We start from the raw sequence: 18,105 nt of genomic DNA, 5'->3' as shown, positions 1-18,105 counted from the left end.
CTCATACAAAACAGCACAGGTGCTTGATGTTAAGACAAAAGCGTTTGTTCTTTACCGTACGAAATACAAAAAGCACACCGAGCGCAATAAAATTCTGAAACAGAAGTGTGCAAAACAAAAAAGCTTATTTTTTTTCCACTTGCGGGGCTGTATACCTCATATAAAACATGGACTTATGGCTTAAAGTACGGCTACACCACTCCCTACATCAATTTATTATGAGTACTTCTTTCTGGACCCTTCGAATACTTTTAGTTGCATTTTTTACATTGCTATTATTCATGCATGAACGTCGGACCTTAGCTCTTGTACCTATGCACCGTGGTCGCAGAAAGCGTGAATGTCAGTTACCACTGAAAAACTTTATGAGTGCAACTACTCGCAGTACATACGGGACTAGACCACCCATATATCCTCCATACCGTAAGCAAAGCACTTTCGTATCTTCTTAATGCACCTCACCTTTCATTCTCAAAATTATGGGTCGATATTACTGATCGCTTACACTCTTGCGTCAATTACGATACGCCACCACCTTCGAGAAAGACTTCCGCAGTTTTACTTGACAAGTTATAAGTGTGGTATTGTTTCAGAAGGCTCAGGAAATTTTTATATTTACGATATTGAAATATCTAAAATTATAAGACACTTTAAAGTTCAAATGTTGCCATAATATACACGTTGCGCTCACAGCCATTACTAAAAAACTGTTGGTGTTAGTTGCTCAAACTTAACCAGGAAGATACGAAGTCAGGACAAAGCCATTTGTATGTAACTTCCACAACAACCATATCTCTAACCTCGGGTGTACTGTCATAAAACATCCGGAAAAGTGGATACTCGGGCGGTCTGTTGTCTACACAGGTGGCTATAGTAAAAATTGTTAGTTTGTTTTCATTTTTGTGCTGGAATGTGCAGTTCCACCTATAAAATACACCACAAAAACTTGCGTCAAATTGTTCTTGACAAGGAAAGCTATTATTGTTTGCCTAATCGTAGGGTGTTAAAAATGACGCCGCGCCGTGATGGTCCAGTGGCTAAGGCACTCGGCCTCTTACCCGCAGGTCGCGAGTTCAAATCCCGGCTGCGGCGGCTGCACTTCTGATGGAGGCGGAAATGTTGTAGGCCCGTGTCCTGAGATTTGGGTGCACGTTAAAGAATACCAGGTGGTCGAAACTTCCGGAGCCCTTCACTACGGCGTCTCTCATAATCATATGGTGGTTTTGGGACGTTAAACCCCACATATCAATCAATTAATCATTGTTAAAAATCACGCTTTGAGAAAACAGGTGACCAAAGTTTTTAGCCAAATGTCTATGTACCAAGGGGGCATTCAATACGCCTGAAATTCACTAGGCTTATAGCTTGAAACCTGTTTTGGAGCCATACAGCCTTATTTTGAGTGATAGGTATTTCTCGCTAAGCTCAATTTGTGTCTCCAGCTTGATCTCATACCAGCGCTCCCCAGTGGGTCGAGACCTGGGACATTGATTCCGTAACTCACGTGGACGCTTTTTTTTTTCATCCTATACTTCGCCATGCTTCATGAAGTATATGTGCCTCTAGTTCACCAGGCACGAGCACCTGATGTAATCACGTATGCTGCACTCCGCCATCTTGGTACAGAAGCCCGACATACCCTGTTGTCTTATTATAACATCTCGTGGGAGTCAGGAGAACTCTAAGCTAATTGGAAATACAGTCGTATTATTGCTCGGGGAAGTGTCCTTATGCACTTTCCTCCGACAGACCGATCGCCTTAGCCAGCTGCGTCAGGAAAGTAATAGAAAGAATAGTACTGTCTATAACACATCGCGCCATACTCGTGCGCCACGCATGATAAGCTGATGGGGAGTCGCACGAGTGTTCTATCGCTCGTTCATATAAGGGGCATTGCCCGGTGCATGTTATAAATGTGACTGACTGAATAATGTGAGCAGCACTGGCTGCCTGATAGACGAACCTGCTGTCACGCTGATTCCTGGTTCCATACATGCTATCATAAGCATCTAAGCAATGCTTCCAGCCACCCATCCGACAAACGCCAGCACGGCATTCGTAAAACCTCCGGAGCCGCTCTGGTTCGACGGCGATATAGGCAAGCGCTGGGGCCTATTCAAGCAACGTTTCGAGCTGTTTTTCACAGCCACAGAGCCTCGGGAGAAACAAAGGACATCGACGAAAACTGCGTTTCTATTGAGCATCGCTGGAGAAGAAGTCATCGAGGTGTACAACATATGTAGCTTTACTGAAGGCCATGCCAAGGATTACTATGGCGTAGTAATCAAGAAGTTCGACGCCTTCTGCACTTCACAAGTGAATGAGATAAATCAGCGCTATTTCTTCCGCACACGAAAGCAAAAGCCAGGTGAGCACTTTGAACATTTTTTACGAGACCTGAAGACAAATGCAGCAACATGCAACTTTGGACAGCAAGTAGAGTCATGTATAACAGACCAAATTGTTTTTGGTACAAAGGGCGCTCAATCTCGAGAGAAGCTTATGGCCGACAACAAGTTAACGTTGCGAAACGCAGAAGTGTGCAAGGCAGCTGAGATAACTGCAGCAAACTAAGAAATCTGGAAACGAGAGAAAAATCCAGTAGAAGCCATGCAAAAAACACGTAGCGGTTCGCGAGCTAGGCAACAGAGATGTCGCAATTGTCGAAAGTGTGGCCGGACGCACACACCGCGCAAATGCCCAGCGTACGAAAAAACGTGCCGCGCGTGCCTCGCACAAGAATGGCGTCAAGTATGCCACAGCTTGAGTAACCAACCATTGCTCACGGTGTTAGATTCAGCAAGAAAAACAAAGCTTTCATGTGACGCTTCCCGTGGCGTAGGTGCCGCACTGTTACAAAACCACAACGGCGCGTGAAAGCCCGTTGCATACGGGTCTAGAACATTGTCCGAGGCGGAAGTTTGCTGTTCACCGATGGAAAAAGAAACCCTTTTTAGTGTTTGTGGATGCGAAAAGTTTCACCATTTTGTCTATGGCCGAACGGTCATCGTTGAAACAGACCACCACCCTCTGGTTGCGATATCAAAGAAAGCCATCGAACACATGACACCCAGGCTGCGACGTTTTTTTATGCGATTGCAAATCTATAGCATTGACCTGCATTTCGTTCCAGAGACGCAGCTTATGCTCGCGGATATGCTGTCGAGGGCACCCAGGAGTGAAAGTAGTGGTGACGTCACAACGAAGGACGCAGAAGTACAAGCCGTAAGTACGGTATTCTCATTTATCAACGAGAATACATTGAATCGCTTTGCCGAGGAACCTGTAAAAGACGACTACTTGAAGGTAGTGCTGCAAAAGTTGACAACGGGTGAACCAATAGGGGGCCCGTTAAATCCTTTCCTACCCGAGCTTTCTTTCATGAAGCACAAGACTTTGCATAGGATCCACGAAGGACACCTAGGAGTCACCAAATATAGAGCTGGGGCTCGTTGCCTTGTGTTCTGGCTGGTATGGACTCGCAAATCAAGATATTCGCCGAGAGATGCACATGCAAAAAATACGCATACAGCCAGCCAAAAGAACCATTTATGATGCGCCCCATGCCTCACTAGCCGTGATATCGCGTAGGCATACACATATTTTGCTTTGGTGGAAAGTCCTACTTGTGTGTCTACGATGCGTTATCAAACTTCCCGGATGTCGAATGTCTCCGCGACACAACTGCAAGGATTGTCGTTGAGCCGACAAGTGAAATATTTTCGCGCTATGGAATACCTATGAAGGTGCCATCAGACAATGGTCTTCAATTTTCGAGCCGTGAATTTGCTTCGTTTGCGCGCAATTTAGGCACATTGCATCGAGTCCAGGGTTTCCGTGTTCTAATGGACTATCTGAAAAGGGAGTACAGGTGGTGAAGCGACTTTTGAAGAATGCTACTGAAGCTAAACAAGGTTTCTGGTTGGCTCTTTGGGCCTACAGAAGCTCTCTTTAGGAATGTGAACTGGCCCCTGAAGAGATTCTCCAAGGTATTAGGTTACGCACACGGCTACCAGACTACTAGTGTGGTCCTTCCCATTGAGTCGCCTAGCATCATCAGGCTCGATCAGCTGCGCAGCCGCTGATCGAGCCTGACGATGCTTAACGACTTGATTTCCAGAGCCCTCCACTACAGCATCTCCCATAATCATATGGTGGTTTCGGGACTTTAAACCCCACATATCTATCAATAAATCAACACACTTCAGCACTGGACAAAACTGGAACGACGACACCGGCGACTTCACAAATGGGACCCGGAAATGAAGTCCTGCATGCTCTCTGAATTGTAGCGGCACATTGCAAGTACGATCCACCGCGTTCGTCTTAGTGTGGCGTACACCAGACGTTAAGCACATATCATCGGTCGCAGTGACACCGGTTCTAACGGTGAACTTTGTGATGTGCCAGAAACACTTGAGCACATATTTTGTGACTACTCAGCATATGCACGTGAACGACAAACACTGATTTCTTCTACTGAACTATATCGCAGTAGGTCATTGACTGATGAGACCATTTTGGGCCATTCGCCAGCCACCAACAGTGCGACTATGGTGACAAGAGCGGTTATAACCTTTTTGGAAACAACTGCACTATATGTGCGGCTATAACACTTTTCTCAGCTCGAAAGAATTCTATATACTCACCTCTCTATGTTACCATCGCCATCAATTAGTTTTTCTTCTCTGCTTTCTCCTATCCAGTGTAGAGTAGCAGGCAAGAGCAAGCTATCGCTCAGGCTGACCTCCCTGCATTTATCTAAATGAACATGTCTTTCCCTCTCTCTCTTACCAGGCAATATGCTTATATGTACCGGTCTTTTAGGGACAAGTTTTTTGTGTGGCAGTGATCGTGTGAGATATATGTTGTACATGTACCTTCTGCGTCATCTCATATTTATGATAATGTAAGTGAAGTCTGTTTTGTCATTACCGTTAATGTATGTCTAACAAAAAATTGTTATGTTCAAATGTTTTTCATGTCTGACAAAATTTTTTTCTAAACACCCTATAACTATCTCATCGAGAAACTAGAAATAGGTTCAATAGTGTTACGGTCATACACTTACTTTTTCTCCGAGATTCGAAGGTCACCTCAGCCGTATGTCGGCTGTTTTGAAAGTTTTCAGAAATGAAGGCCTAGAGCTCAACTCCTCCAAAATCTGTTTCGGCCGCTGAACGGTCACTGGACGTGGCCACCTTGTCAGTTCTTAAGCCGTGTAACCAGATCACGACGAAATTCCGGTAGTCAAAGTTCTTCTTACACCACGATCTTCGAGCGATGTACGGAGCTTTGTCGGCCTGTGTTCCTCTTTTCGTTGTTTTATCCACACTTTCGCCGCCTTTGCCCATCGCTTTGCACAGCAACTGAATAGGGTGACGCTGTTTTCCAGGGGCCCTCAGAAAGCCAATGTGTTTCGCAATATACCGCGTAGCTCACTTCCCCGCCTATCTTGGATCACTTTGATCCCTCAGCACCCTCTGAAATTCGCACTTACACCAGTGGGTACACTAACGGCGCAGTCCTCGCCCAGCGGCAACAAGGTCGAAATCTTGTAATTGCCTTCGCAAGTCGCCTCTTCTCCCCATGCGAGTGAAACTTTTCTATCAATGAGCGCGAGTGCATCATTCTTTTATGGTCAGTGGGAAAGTTTCGACGAGTGGTGCTATGCAGGATCGGCGGAGTTTTGCGAAACTCCGGATATTCCCGAGCTCTGGTGACACCCCCTTATGAACAAGCCAACAGTACCAAAAAGTCAAATCCACCCATTAGCGCGCTGCGTTTCATTGGTTGCGATGAAAACAGTCATCACGTCAAGGACGGTCGACTAAGCTCGGTAGTGTTTTCAAACCAAATGTATGTTCTTTGATTGGTTTGTTGTTTCACTGAGAGCAGAAATGCACCTATGCAATAAATGTGTTAAAAACGTTTATGATAATATTTTTAGAGGCACGGGGCGTGTAGACTTAATTTGGATGTTTCAATGCCTGCACTAAAGTTTTTTTTCAATAATCAGCTTGGTGGCCTCTGAGATCAGTACTAGCCGAGCGTCCTACAACATCGCGATCGCAGCTTGACCCGAGGGCACGCGTTAATCATCAAGGTCAGCCTGTACACTCTAGCGCGCAGCTCGGCCAGTACGCGTCGTCTTTGTTGTCATCGGCCACTAGCAACCGAGCATGTGCGGCCGGTGAATTAGCTGTTTGGCTAGGCTAATTGGATAGTGAGGCTAGAACATGCTGTGCCTAGCTAATTACGCCAAGTAATGGTAAGGCCGAAGTGATTACGCCACATTCTAAGAAGACCATGCTGGTGAAGCCATGTGACGCTAGAACCAGGCTAACTAAAGCATTCTAGTTGGCGAGCTAACTAAACTATGCTAATTCATGCGACGTTAATCATGAGTACGCTTAATAAATCCATGACAATAAGCCCTTACTGATATGATCACAATTAGTATCCTGCAAATCATGATTACGTCTATTAGCTCCATAATGATTATGGTATATCTAATTGTGTCCAAGACAATTGGCTGTTAATTGAGGCCTTATCTATGAAGACAAGACATGGCAGTGTAATGGTTGTTAAGCCTCAGTCAGTTAGTACACTCAAATTTAAGACAGGGCTGCTGCGGTCTTCACTTAGAAGTCGATCGCATATAGTGGTTTTGGGACGTTAAACCCCACATATTAGAAGTCGATCACGCACATGAGTCGACGACCAACTTAAGAAGGTGTAAAAAGCTATAGGTCATCACAAGCTCCTTCATAGCCCCAGTCTTAGACAAGTAGTGTAAGCTCGCCAAAATATTTTACACACAATGAAGCTTCAACTTGGCGTTCACTGCATCAAATGCTTGACAGTCACACCAGCACCATCACAGTCACGAGTTTAATTCGGGCCTTCTCGAAATCAACGAGTTTGTATCCGAGTTCACGCGTCAATTAATTTGATTGACAGACGCCTGCGGCTCATATCAGATGCGCCCACCACGTTTGCTCGTGCTGAGAAGCAGTACTCACGCCGAGCGCCACAAGTAATCTATCAGCTTTATTGCGCAGACTATGCGCGCACGTACGCAAAAGTAAAAGTCAAATCATCACGTGGCTACGATGCCACGCATTGACTTTCACCGCGCTCACGACGTATACAAACACAGCCGCGTTACTTATACCCTGATTCGAACGCCACTGGTGCGAACCTGTTTTTATGTTTATTTTCTATATTTGATAGAAGCCGAACAAGCAGCATGAGAATGCTGTGTGTGCACCCTTGCTGCCTTAGAGAGTGGAAATTTTTACGCTGCAGGTGGAACAAAAGAACCTGTGCAAAAGAGGGCATATACATACAAACACGCCTGTGGGAGGCATTTGTTAAGTGGGCAAGAAAATAGCACAATAATGCGGACGTAACTGCCACTGTTAAAATGTTTACTGAGTGGCGGTGCTGACATGTTCGCAGGTGGTGTTTCTTTGATAACCGTCGCTAGTGTCCCACATGCGTTTCCAACGCCACGCGCGTTCTTGTAGCCATTTTTTTCAGTGCCTTTATCACGCGCTCCGCACTGTATTCATGTCATGGCCGCCGCTGAGCGATCTCGGAGCAATCTCATCGGCCCGAGAAGCTCAGACCATCCTGCATAGCATCCCAGCCTTGTTCGGCCGCCCTTTGTCGGTAATAACGGATCACCACGCCCTATGCTCGTTGTTCTTCCTCAAAGATTCTACTAGACGCCTTAATCTTTGGGCTTTGAAGCTACAGGAACATAGGTTCAGTGTGGCTTGTGAGTCTGGCCGAGTGCACCAGGATGCCGACTATCTATCTCGTCCCCCCCCTCTCCTGTAAACCCTCTGACCTGTCAGAGCACGGGTACGATGCCTGCGTCTTCGCCATTTCTGATTTCATGGACATCTACCTTATTACCTCTGGGATCTTTCTCTCCACCTCTTCGTGCTCTTTGACGGAATGTTCTACTGGTGCAACAGAAGCAATGAATGTCCAGAGCTTCTTCTGGTAGTTCCTAAAACGCTCCGTTTCACCTTGTTCGAACTACTTCAAGACGCCCCAACCACTGGACATCTTCAAGCAGCCCTCACGTATGACCACGTATCGCGTCGATTCGTCTTCTCAATCCTTAACCGCTTTGTGCGCCGATACGTTTCATCTTGCGAGTCCTGCAAGCACTGCAAGCAAAATTTCTTTGCGCCACCAGGCTCCCTTCAGCCTATCGACATTCCAACAGACCCGTCCTACTGCGTCACCCTTGATATCATTGCACCATTCCTAACGTCTCTGTCTACATATAGACTGCGCCACACGCTCTGCCATAACGCGAGTGCTACCAACAAGCTGTGCAACCAATGTCGAGGATTTTCTCTTTCACAACGACATTTTCCACCATGGAGCGCCGCTTCAACTGCTGACTGACTGATGTCGCTAGTTTCTCCCCAATGTTGTGAACGGCAATGTTCACTGTTGTGTTCTACACGTCATAAACGCACCACTGCCTACCACATGAAAACAAATGAACTCACTGAGCGCCTCATCCGCACACTTACAACAATTATACCTATGTATGTCTCCGCAGATCACCGTGGTTAGGATGCCGTTTTGCCTTACGTGACGTTTGCCCAAGACACCACTGCCCCCCCTCCTATCTATTGTACGGCCATCACCCCACTTAGTCTTTTCAGAGTCTTCTGCCGTCAGATACGCACACTTCCACCGAGCACGCTTGATAAGCAGCTCGAGAGGCCCGACAGATTGCCTGAGATCACATTTCTGCCTCGCAGTTCTTTCAAAAGGACCGCTACGAGAGCCGTCAACAAGCTGTCTCCAACTAATGGGGGAGTTTCTACTCCCTCCCACGCCTAGCCGTGCGTGACATTGCCGTGTCCGGGGAAAAGGGGATCCTGGGGGTTGAGCCGACGCTGGGTGATTGGACCTTTAAGGCCCCCCGGCAGAGGCAACACACCCCTTTGGCCCCGGCTTCAAGTAGACGGCACCCCTGGGCTGACCCACCCAGGGAAAATCGGCAGTCGCCTTTTCTTATCTTTCTCTCCCTACATCTTCGTTTTTATCTCTTACTATTTATCTGTCCTGTCTTCTACTCTCTTCCGTTTACTTCCAAACTTCCTGGCGGCTAGGGTTAACCCTGTGCAAATTGCCTACCTTGGTCTAGGCGCATTGGGTTATAGTAGCGTTGTACGGCTGGCGTCTGCAGGTTTTAGCATCCGCAAACTTGTAGCGTCCCCTCGTTGGGCTCCGTGGTGGGTGGCCGCCAACGCTTCTGAAGAAAATTAAACTGGCATGCATAGAGCATTTCCTTTATTAAGTGATCGTACCGCCTTGAAGCGCGGGCTTTTTTAACAGATCAAGTGAAAACTTCCCCAATTTTCATGTTATACATAGTGAGATAACCAGCAAGCAAGCCAGGACTGTACCCCCTTTGTAGTAGCCAGATGTCTCACAGAAACTCTCGGAGCCGGGTACAGAGTTACCAAAATGGCCAGCGGAGACCTCCTCCTTGAAGTTCGAGAAAAAGAACAGATTGAAAAGCTACAGAACCTTTCAACTTTTGGTGACACTCCCATAACTGTAACGCCACACAGATCTATGAACACAACCCGTGGAGTAGTATCTGATGCTGATTTGCTCGGCTAGACTGAAGAGGAACTTCTGGAGGGGTGGAAAAGTCAGAATGTGACCAATGTACAAAGGCTCATCATTAGAAGAGACAAGGTAACACCAACGAAACACCTAATACTCACGTTCGCTTCCAGTAATCTGCCAGAAAGTATTCAAACAGGGTACACGAAGACGTCGATCGGACCATACATACCTAACCCACGTCATTGTTTTAAATGCCAGAAGTATGGACACGGCTTACAAAGCTGTCGTGGTCACCAAAGTTGTGCACAATGTGGAGTGTCAGGCCACAATTCTGACAATTGCGAAGAGCCATCACACTGTGTGAACTGTGGCGGAAATCATGCCGCATACTCACGGTCTTGCTCATTTTGGAAAAAAGAAAAAGAAATAATCACTCTTAAAGTCAAAGAAAATATCCCATTCAAAGAAGCAAAACGAAGAGTGTCGCCATTTTACGGCACAACATATGCTGATGCGGCGCGTCAGGGGGCAACGCCGCACCAGCCCTCGCCACCAGTTCGGCCAACGCAGAGCGAGCCGTCGGCTGTGGCGCCTGCCCCCAAGGCGGCAGTAGTTCAGTCTACTCCGCCTCCAAGCAAATTGAGGCCGGAGACTCCAGGGTCATCTGGTCTCAAGGCCTCACCTCACCAGGCGAGGCCTAAAATCTAAACCACCAGCTCGCATGTGCGGGCATCCAGTGCCTCTGAGGAGGCAATGGATACAACGGTACCCATGGTACCGAAAGAGTGGCGCGCCTCCTTGGAGCGCGCCAAGAAAAACAAAAAACCACTAACGGGGCCGGACGACCGTCCTGCCACCTGAATTAACGAGCTCACTCCAACACAGGATACTCTTCGTACACACAGCAGCATCCCTCTTGTTTAAATATGCAGATAGAAATATTACAGTGGAACATCCGAGGCCTTCTTCGAAACCTCGATGACTTACAAGAACTCCTCCATGAATACAATCCAAGAGTGTTGTGTGTACAAGAGACACACCTAAAACGAACAAACACAAACCTTTTACGTAACCATGTAATCTTCTGAAAGGATAGAGATGATGCCATGCCGCCATCCGGTGGTGTAGCGGTTATAGTTAGTCAAGGTATAGCATGCACCCAATTACCCCTTAAAACTTCCCTCGAGGCGGTGGCTGTACGAGCAGTTATTCTAAACAAACTTGTCACTGTCTGCTCTTTGTACATACCTCCGCACCACCGTCTTGAAAAACTTCAATTCCAGTCTTTAATAGACGAACTACCTGAACCTTATCTGGTCCTTGGGGACCTGAACGCACATAATGGCCTGTGGGGTGACTCTCGCTGTGATGCACGAGGTCGTCTCATTAAACAATTCCTCATTTCATCAGGTGCTTGTCTGTTGAATAGGAAAGAGGCAACATACTATAACCTTGCCAACAAAACTTACTCTTCCATAGACCTCAGTATTGCATCTCCTTCACTTGTACCATTACTTCAGTGGAAAGTCATAAATAATCCATACGGAAGTGACCATTTTTCTTTAGCTTTGAGTACACCAATATTATATGAATGTCCTCCTCATGTTCCCAAATGGCTGGTAAACAAAGCCGACTGGGAACAGTTTCAAAAGCTTACTCACTTAAATTGAACTGTCAGATGTGGATTAGGCATAGATGAAGCTGTGCAGTACTTCACGGCTTTTCTTACTGACGAAGCAGCCAAGTGCATTCCACAAACATCTGGACTGCCCGGCAAACGACACGTCCCGTGGTGGAACACTGAGTGTCGTAATGCGCGAAAGGAACAGAAAAGGGCATGGAGATTGCTTCGTAACTCACCAACAGCCGAAAATCTTGACACCTTCAAGAAAATAAAGTCTCAAGGAAGGAGAACGCGTCGGCAGGCCAGAAGAGAAAGTTGGCACAATTTTTTATCAGCAATAAATTCATATACACAAGAGGCCAAAGTCTGGAACATGGTCGGTAGGATAGCAGGAAAACAAGTACACACACTTCCTTTCGTAAACACTCAGGGTGGTACCTTGGACGATCAGGCAAACTTCCTCGGTGCACACTTTGAACGGGTATCCAGCTCGTCTCACTATACTGACATTTTCCAAAAATACAGAACAAGAATAGAAAAGCAGAAACTCGATCACAAATCCACTAGATACGAGGCATATAACCAAGCTTTCAGTCTAGCTGAGCCCCGAACATCTCTAGACTCCTGCAGTACTTCTGCCCCAGGTACTGACCGTGTGGTGTATAAAATGTTAAAAAATCTACCAGCAGAAACACGAAAAACCTTACTTTGTTTTTACAATGCTATCTGGTTTTCTGGCACTATCCCTACCTCCTGGAAAGAGGCTATTATTATTCCCATTTTGAAAGAGGGCAAGGACTCTTCTTTAGCTTCAAGTTATAGGCCTATTGCACTTACAAGCTGCTTGTGGAAAGTCTTCGAAAAAATGATAAACTGGCGACTTGTACATATCCTTGAAACAAACAATTTGCTCGACCCATTTCAATGCGGGTTTCGAGAAAGTAGATCCACCACAGACCACCTTGTTCGTATCGAGGCACAGATCAGAGACGCCTTCGTCCATAAACAATATTATCTCTCTGTGTTCCTCGATATTGAAAAGGCTTATGATACAACATGGCGTTTTGGAATTCTAAGAGACCTGTCCCACCTTGGTGTGCGCGGAAGAATGTTTCACATAATCGAAAGTTACCACCTGTCAAACCGGACATTCCATGTCCGTGCGGGCAGTGTTGTCTCACAAACACTTGTCCAGGAAACAGGCGTGCCACAAGGTGGTGTACTTAGTTGCACACTTTTTATTATCAAAATGAATCCCTTGCACTTGTCCATTCCCCGCAATATGTTCTATTGTACATATGTCGACGACGTTCAGCTTGGCTTCCAGTCATGCAACTTGGCAATGTGTGAGCGGCAGGTTGAGCTGGGTTTAAATAAGGTCTCCAAATGGGCAGAAGAAAACGGATTTCGACTTAACCCACAAAAAAGCACGTGTGTCTTGTTCTCTCGAAAGAGAGGCGTGCACTCCGAACCTGACATTCGTTTGAATGGGCAACGTCTGTTTGTCAAAGCCGAGCATAAGTTCTTAGGCTTAATCTTGGACAAGAAGTTGACCTTCGTACCGCACATCAAATATTTAAAAACAAAATGTTTAAAAGCCTTGAATGTTATAAAAGTGTTCTCACGTACTACTTGGGGTAGCGATAGGCAATGCCTCACGAATCTGTATCGAAGCCTCATTCGCACCCGCTTAGATTATGGGGCTGTTGTTTATCAGTCTGCAACTCGAAGTGCTTTGAAGATGCTGGACCCCGTGCACCATTTGGGCATCCGCCTTTCTACGGGTTCTTTTCGCACCAGCCCCGTAAAAGCCTTTATGTTGAGTCAAATGAGTGGTCGCTTCATCTGCAGAGAACTTACATGTCCTTTGTTTATTTCCTTAAGGTGAAAGCAGATAAGAAGCACCCCTCATACTCTACTAATAATGATTTGTCGAGCTCAATTCTGTTTCACAACAGGCCGTCAATGAGGCAGCCCTTCTCAGTTCGCCTGAAAAGTGTAGCTGAGGAAACTGGAGTCTCACATGAACACAGTTTAATGGCTCCTGTAGCATATCCGCCACCGTGGCAATGGCAGACTATAGACTGCGATGTGTCCTTTCTAGAAGTTACAAAACATGCGCCTATTGCCCATATCTGAATATACTTCCTAGAACTTCAACACAACTACGCACGTCCTGAGTTCTTTACAGATGCCTCCAAGTCCAACTCCTCTGTGTCCTACGCTGCTATCGGCCCATCCTTTTCGAATGCTGGCCCTCTACATCCAGGCACAAATATCTTCACAGCGGAAGCTTACGCGATACTTGTGGCAGCTAAACACATCAAAAAATTACAAATACAAAAAGCAGTAATTTATGCAGACTCCCTCAGTGTGGTAACGGCTCTGCACAGTCTTAACAAACAAAAAACCCGGTCCTCGTCTCACCTTGCTCTATTTTATGCACACTCTACACACTCAACGAACATGTTGTAGTGTGATGGGTGCCAGGGCACCGAGAGATTCAAGGCAACGTGAGGGCGGATCAGCTCGCTGCATCCGTCCACAAAAGCACTGCCCCTACACCCATATAAATCCCGGCCCTTGATCTTAAGCCGTCTCTCAAAAGAAACCTCAGGGTATACTGGGAGAGCAAGTGGGATACACACACACAAAACAAGCTACACATTATGAAGCCACACTTTGGTCATTGGCTGCCAGTATCAAAATCGCGTCATACCAAGGTAATACTTACGAGACTCAGTATAGGACACACATACACGACACACACATATCTTTTGTCCGGTGGCGATCCACCATTGTGTGACAGATGTGGTGAAGCATTAACAGTCCTTCACATGTTAATTCAGTGCAAACACTTAGATTATCTAAGAAAACAGCATTTTCTGTTACCCTACCGACAACATATACCTTTACACCCTGCAATGTTCGTTGGTAGGGAACCGCTTTTTAGTTATAAGTCATTGTTAGCGTTTTTAAAAGAAATTCATAATTTTCATATCATATACCCAGGCATTCCGTAGCACGACCTCTGCAGAGAGGTTTTCGCTGCGGTGGCTACACAACAAAGCACTTGCCTCACGGCCCTTGGACGCAAGGGTACGAACGTGTGAGACACTTGTGCTAATGCCATATATGTCCACTATCGTTTTCATTATCACCAACTTTTGTCATCTATTCGCACCACACACACCTTTCACGGCATGGTCATGATTTTATTACTTGTATGTTTTTACCCGCCTTACCACGTGGAAGTTTATGGCCCTTATACAGCCGCCAATCACAATCATTGTCCACATTCCTTATCCCATGAACTGGCGCTCTTTGGCCATCAAATGGCCCTTGCGTTAAAAAACACCATATATCATCAAGCTGTCTTCAACTCCCCGGGATTGTTGGTCATGCTCTGGACTCGTTACCATCACATTGAACTTTCGTCGAAGTTCGTCGCTCAATACAACGGTCCTTACAAAGTCTTGTACCAAGTGACCAAGGTCAACTTAGGGAGAGCCCCATAGTGCTCACTACGTCGTCATCGTGTGCGCCATTTACTGATATTGTACACGTCTGCTGCTTTCAGCCCTACGTTTCTGTGCAGGATCGTACGCTTTACTAAGAGCCGAGACGGCGCCTTCTGCAATGGTGGCTATTCATACAAGCCAGGGAGAACATAAAAAATGTTCATTGATGCGACGGAGACGTCGACTGGAAGATAATTGCTCATGCTGTTGTTGCAACTCTGCCGCCTTGGCTGAATGACTCTGTGTACTCTGTGTACAATCTGTATATACTTGTCTCTCTACCTTTGTTTACTCTCAACGCATGGAAATATGAAGTCTCGAAAAATCAGTTTTCAAACAAATGGACCACTTTCAAGGTATTGCCCTTTCTTAATATAAGACGGCGTGTGAGCGGCCGAACAAAGCCGAATATCTAATAATCGAACGAGTGCTGTATTAGAGCGAGCAGTAAACCATAAACAATCTGCGTGTAGAAATTCGTTGCCCTCTTTTTCTGTTCACTATCATGCATATAATTATATTGTAACTATGGTAGCAAGCTGCCATCATCATATTTACGCACTTTTGCAACGCATGTTACGCATCATGGCACCTTGGCGACCAACCTCGATACCGTCTATATTTTCGATATCAAAATCTAAGACGCCATACAGAATCCCGTATGCTGGTAAATTGGCCCACGGCTTGTGCATGTACAATGCCACAAAATCTCTACTTTGCTTCATAAGTTTACTTCTTCACAAGCAGCTTTGAACCACCAGGCTAAGTTCGTGCTGTCTGTGTTCCTACTAACTGTTAATCTACACTTATTTTATCGGTTCTTAGTTATATACAACCGTGCGAGCTTCCTTTTGTACTATGTAACTGCTCCTTTACAAGTAAACAACCGCATTTAGCAAAGCATGCCTGAAGATTTTTGATCGTTCCACGTTATTTTAGAATAGTTTGACATACAATAACACACGTACGCAGAGATTTGAATTTATTTTGGAACTAGAGCGGTCACAGATAACAATCGAATGTTCAATACCGCATCCGAAATTCCGAAAAATTTAGCCAGAAATCGTTACCGACGACCGACGCTTTGTTCACCGCTAGGAGCATACTGCACACCGTGTATTGCATCTACCGCCACTTCATCTTGCGCACAAAAGTTTGCACAAATAAAAAGTTTCGTCTTGAACCAACCGACTGCTGCCTTCTTTGCTGTCACACTGGCCTCAAGGTTTCTTATTCATATTTTCGCCATTCCCTGACGACGCATGTAGAGCTGCCACACGAGTCTGTACTTTGTTGACCTGCCTGCCCGTCCACTTATTTCATTATCTATCTCACAATCTTCGTATGGAAAAAGAAAAACACCACGCGGGCTGAAATCAAGTACTCAAGTTTTTTTAAACAAGTTTTTCTTAGTCATGTTGTCCTTTGTTGAACTGTAGGAAGCATAGTAGGTCATGTTGCTCCAGCTGAAATGAAAATAATCGAGTGTTTTACATTTTACTCCTAGACACGCGGCTTTTTCAAGGTGTCACAGCTTTTTATGTGCTTCCCCTTTCAGTATCCTATACGGCAGAAGTAAAGAACTTGTTTTTGTTTGAAATAATTGCAAAAGTGTTTTGTTAAGGCGAAAGACATTAGTGGCTACGTTTCCGTTCACGTTTGTGAATCACTGCGAAACTTCAGTGTCTCGGGAAGTAACAGATTGCAAAAATCTGTAACATCTTTTTAATGTAATTGCGACCACATCAAAAACTTTTTTTCGACATTGTTTCTTTGTGAAAGCAGGGCAGATCACGGGGGCAGTGTAAAATTGCATGAGATATAGAAAGCATGCAAAGCCTCCAATTGAGGAAGCACTAAAAATTGCGTAAGGCACTGCTTTCACAATGTTTTGGGTAAGGGTACCCGGAATTCATTGATAAAAAACCGAAGATAAGTTTCACCTTCAAGTAATATCAGGCGAACGAATATCGGCCTTAATGACCTTTTTCAGTTTCCTCATTGTAAATAGGTCCATCCTGGACACTCTGAATAAGATTCATCTCTAGTTTAAGTTTGGCGTCATTAAAAACAATGCCAAGGATGCCAGATTTGAAAGCGGTTTTTTTTAATGTGCTTGATTTTGGGAAGGCTTGAAAAAGCCAGTACTGATCACCACTACATGTGCCCTAAATACCTGCCAACTAATCGAGACGCTAAAGTGTAGGCTTCACAGTTAGGTTCCAGAGTGATAAAGCTGTATGCATTTGAGTATGTTAAATCATGGTTTTTTCAACAGTTCAGAATTTAGGTACTCAAGTTATTGTCATATCTTTCAGGAGGACCAGGAAGCCGAGGTCGCTGATCTGTACCAAGGCGTGCATATCGGGCTCCTGGAATTCACTTGCACAGTGCTGCTCTTGACGTCAAATGTGAAAATTCCGCCTTCCTGCTTCCCTTTTTTACGATGCATTCCTTCTGTATGCTCTGCCCACGAGTGTTGTGTTTTAGATGGAAATTCACCGGATATTCTGTGCTTGTATTTCTGCGTAAGTTATAGGTCCTAAATAAGCTAAAAGAAAACAAAAGTATCAGTGGATCCTGTTCAACATTGACCTTATCAAAAATTTTGTGGTATTCAGTGTTACGTTTAACAGAACACTGTCACACATGTCTTAAAAGCTAAGATTTGGAAACAACATGGGGATAGGGGGATGTGCGACAACTTGCAGCAGACATTGTGATTAAACGAGTAGCGAAATGGGCTAGCTTCCTACTCTTTTCCACAAAACACGGGTAAGAACCACACAAAGTCGCCGAATAAAAGTTTCGAGTTGAATGTGCTTTTTCACTCTTGATATTGTTCCACGTCATGGCGCTAAATATCATAAAGCGCACTTCTACTGGAACGCACTGCGGCACTTCTCATAATCCAATGTTCTTCAACTGACACACAGAAGTTCTGCCATAGTTTTTTTGTACATTTATAAGCTAATGCGCTGCTATAAAGCATTAGGTATGGAACGAAGGCCGCGAATACATTTGGTAAGCCTAAATTAAACCAAGCGTTCGTTAGATAAATCTTTCAGGCGTGGCTTCCACATCTGTGGACGTGACTGGTTTTTGCCAGTTTCTCGAACCAGTAGAAAAGATTGGGCAAGATACATTGCGCATAGGATCGATGCGCAAGTACATACACCTAAGGGCTGAATACAAATACATATGTGTCACTCTTACTAGTGACACATAGGAATACACGTATGCATTATATTTGTTCTTCTGCATACTGCGAAGTTCTTTAGGCCATGGTACGCGCGTCCTCAATCTATGGAGTAAGTAGCCATCTCTTGTTTAGGTCTTCAAATG

At 45.3% G+C, this 18,105-nt stretch overlaps 1 long non-coding RNA gene across 1 annotated transcript; it reads left to right on the top strand.

Moving 5' to 3' along the window:
• The first annotated feature begins 202 nt into the window (after window positions 1-202).
• LOC142764812 (uncharacterized) lies at window positions 203-17,578 on the top strand. Its single transcript, XR_012883902.1, has 2 exons — window positions 203-423; window positions 17,079-17,578. It is a non-coding gene; the product is annotated as an uncharacterized LOC142764812 (long non-coding RNA).
• Window positions 17,579-18,105: the final 527 nt, after the last annotated feature.

This window comes from Rhipicephalus microplus, chromosome 6 (assembly GCF_043290135.1).
Source record: "Rhipicephalus microplus isolate Deutch F79 chromosome 6, USDA_Rmic, whole genome shotgun sequence".
Taxonomy (NCBI): domain Eukaryota; kingdom Metazoa; phylum Arthropoda; class Arachnida; order Ixodida; family Ixodidae; genus Rhipicephalus; species Rhipicephalus microplus.
Note: the sequence above shows the minus strand (reverse complement) of the source record. Positions and strands in the feature narration are given on the sequence as shown.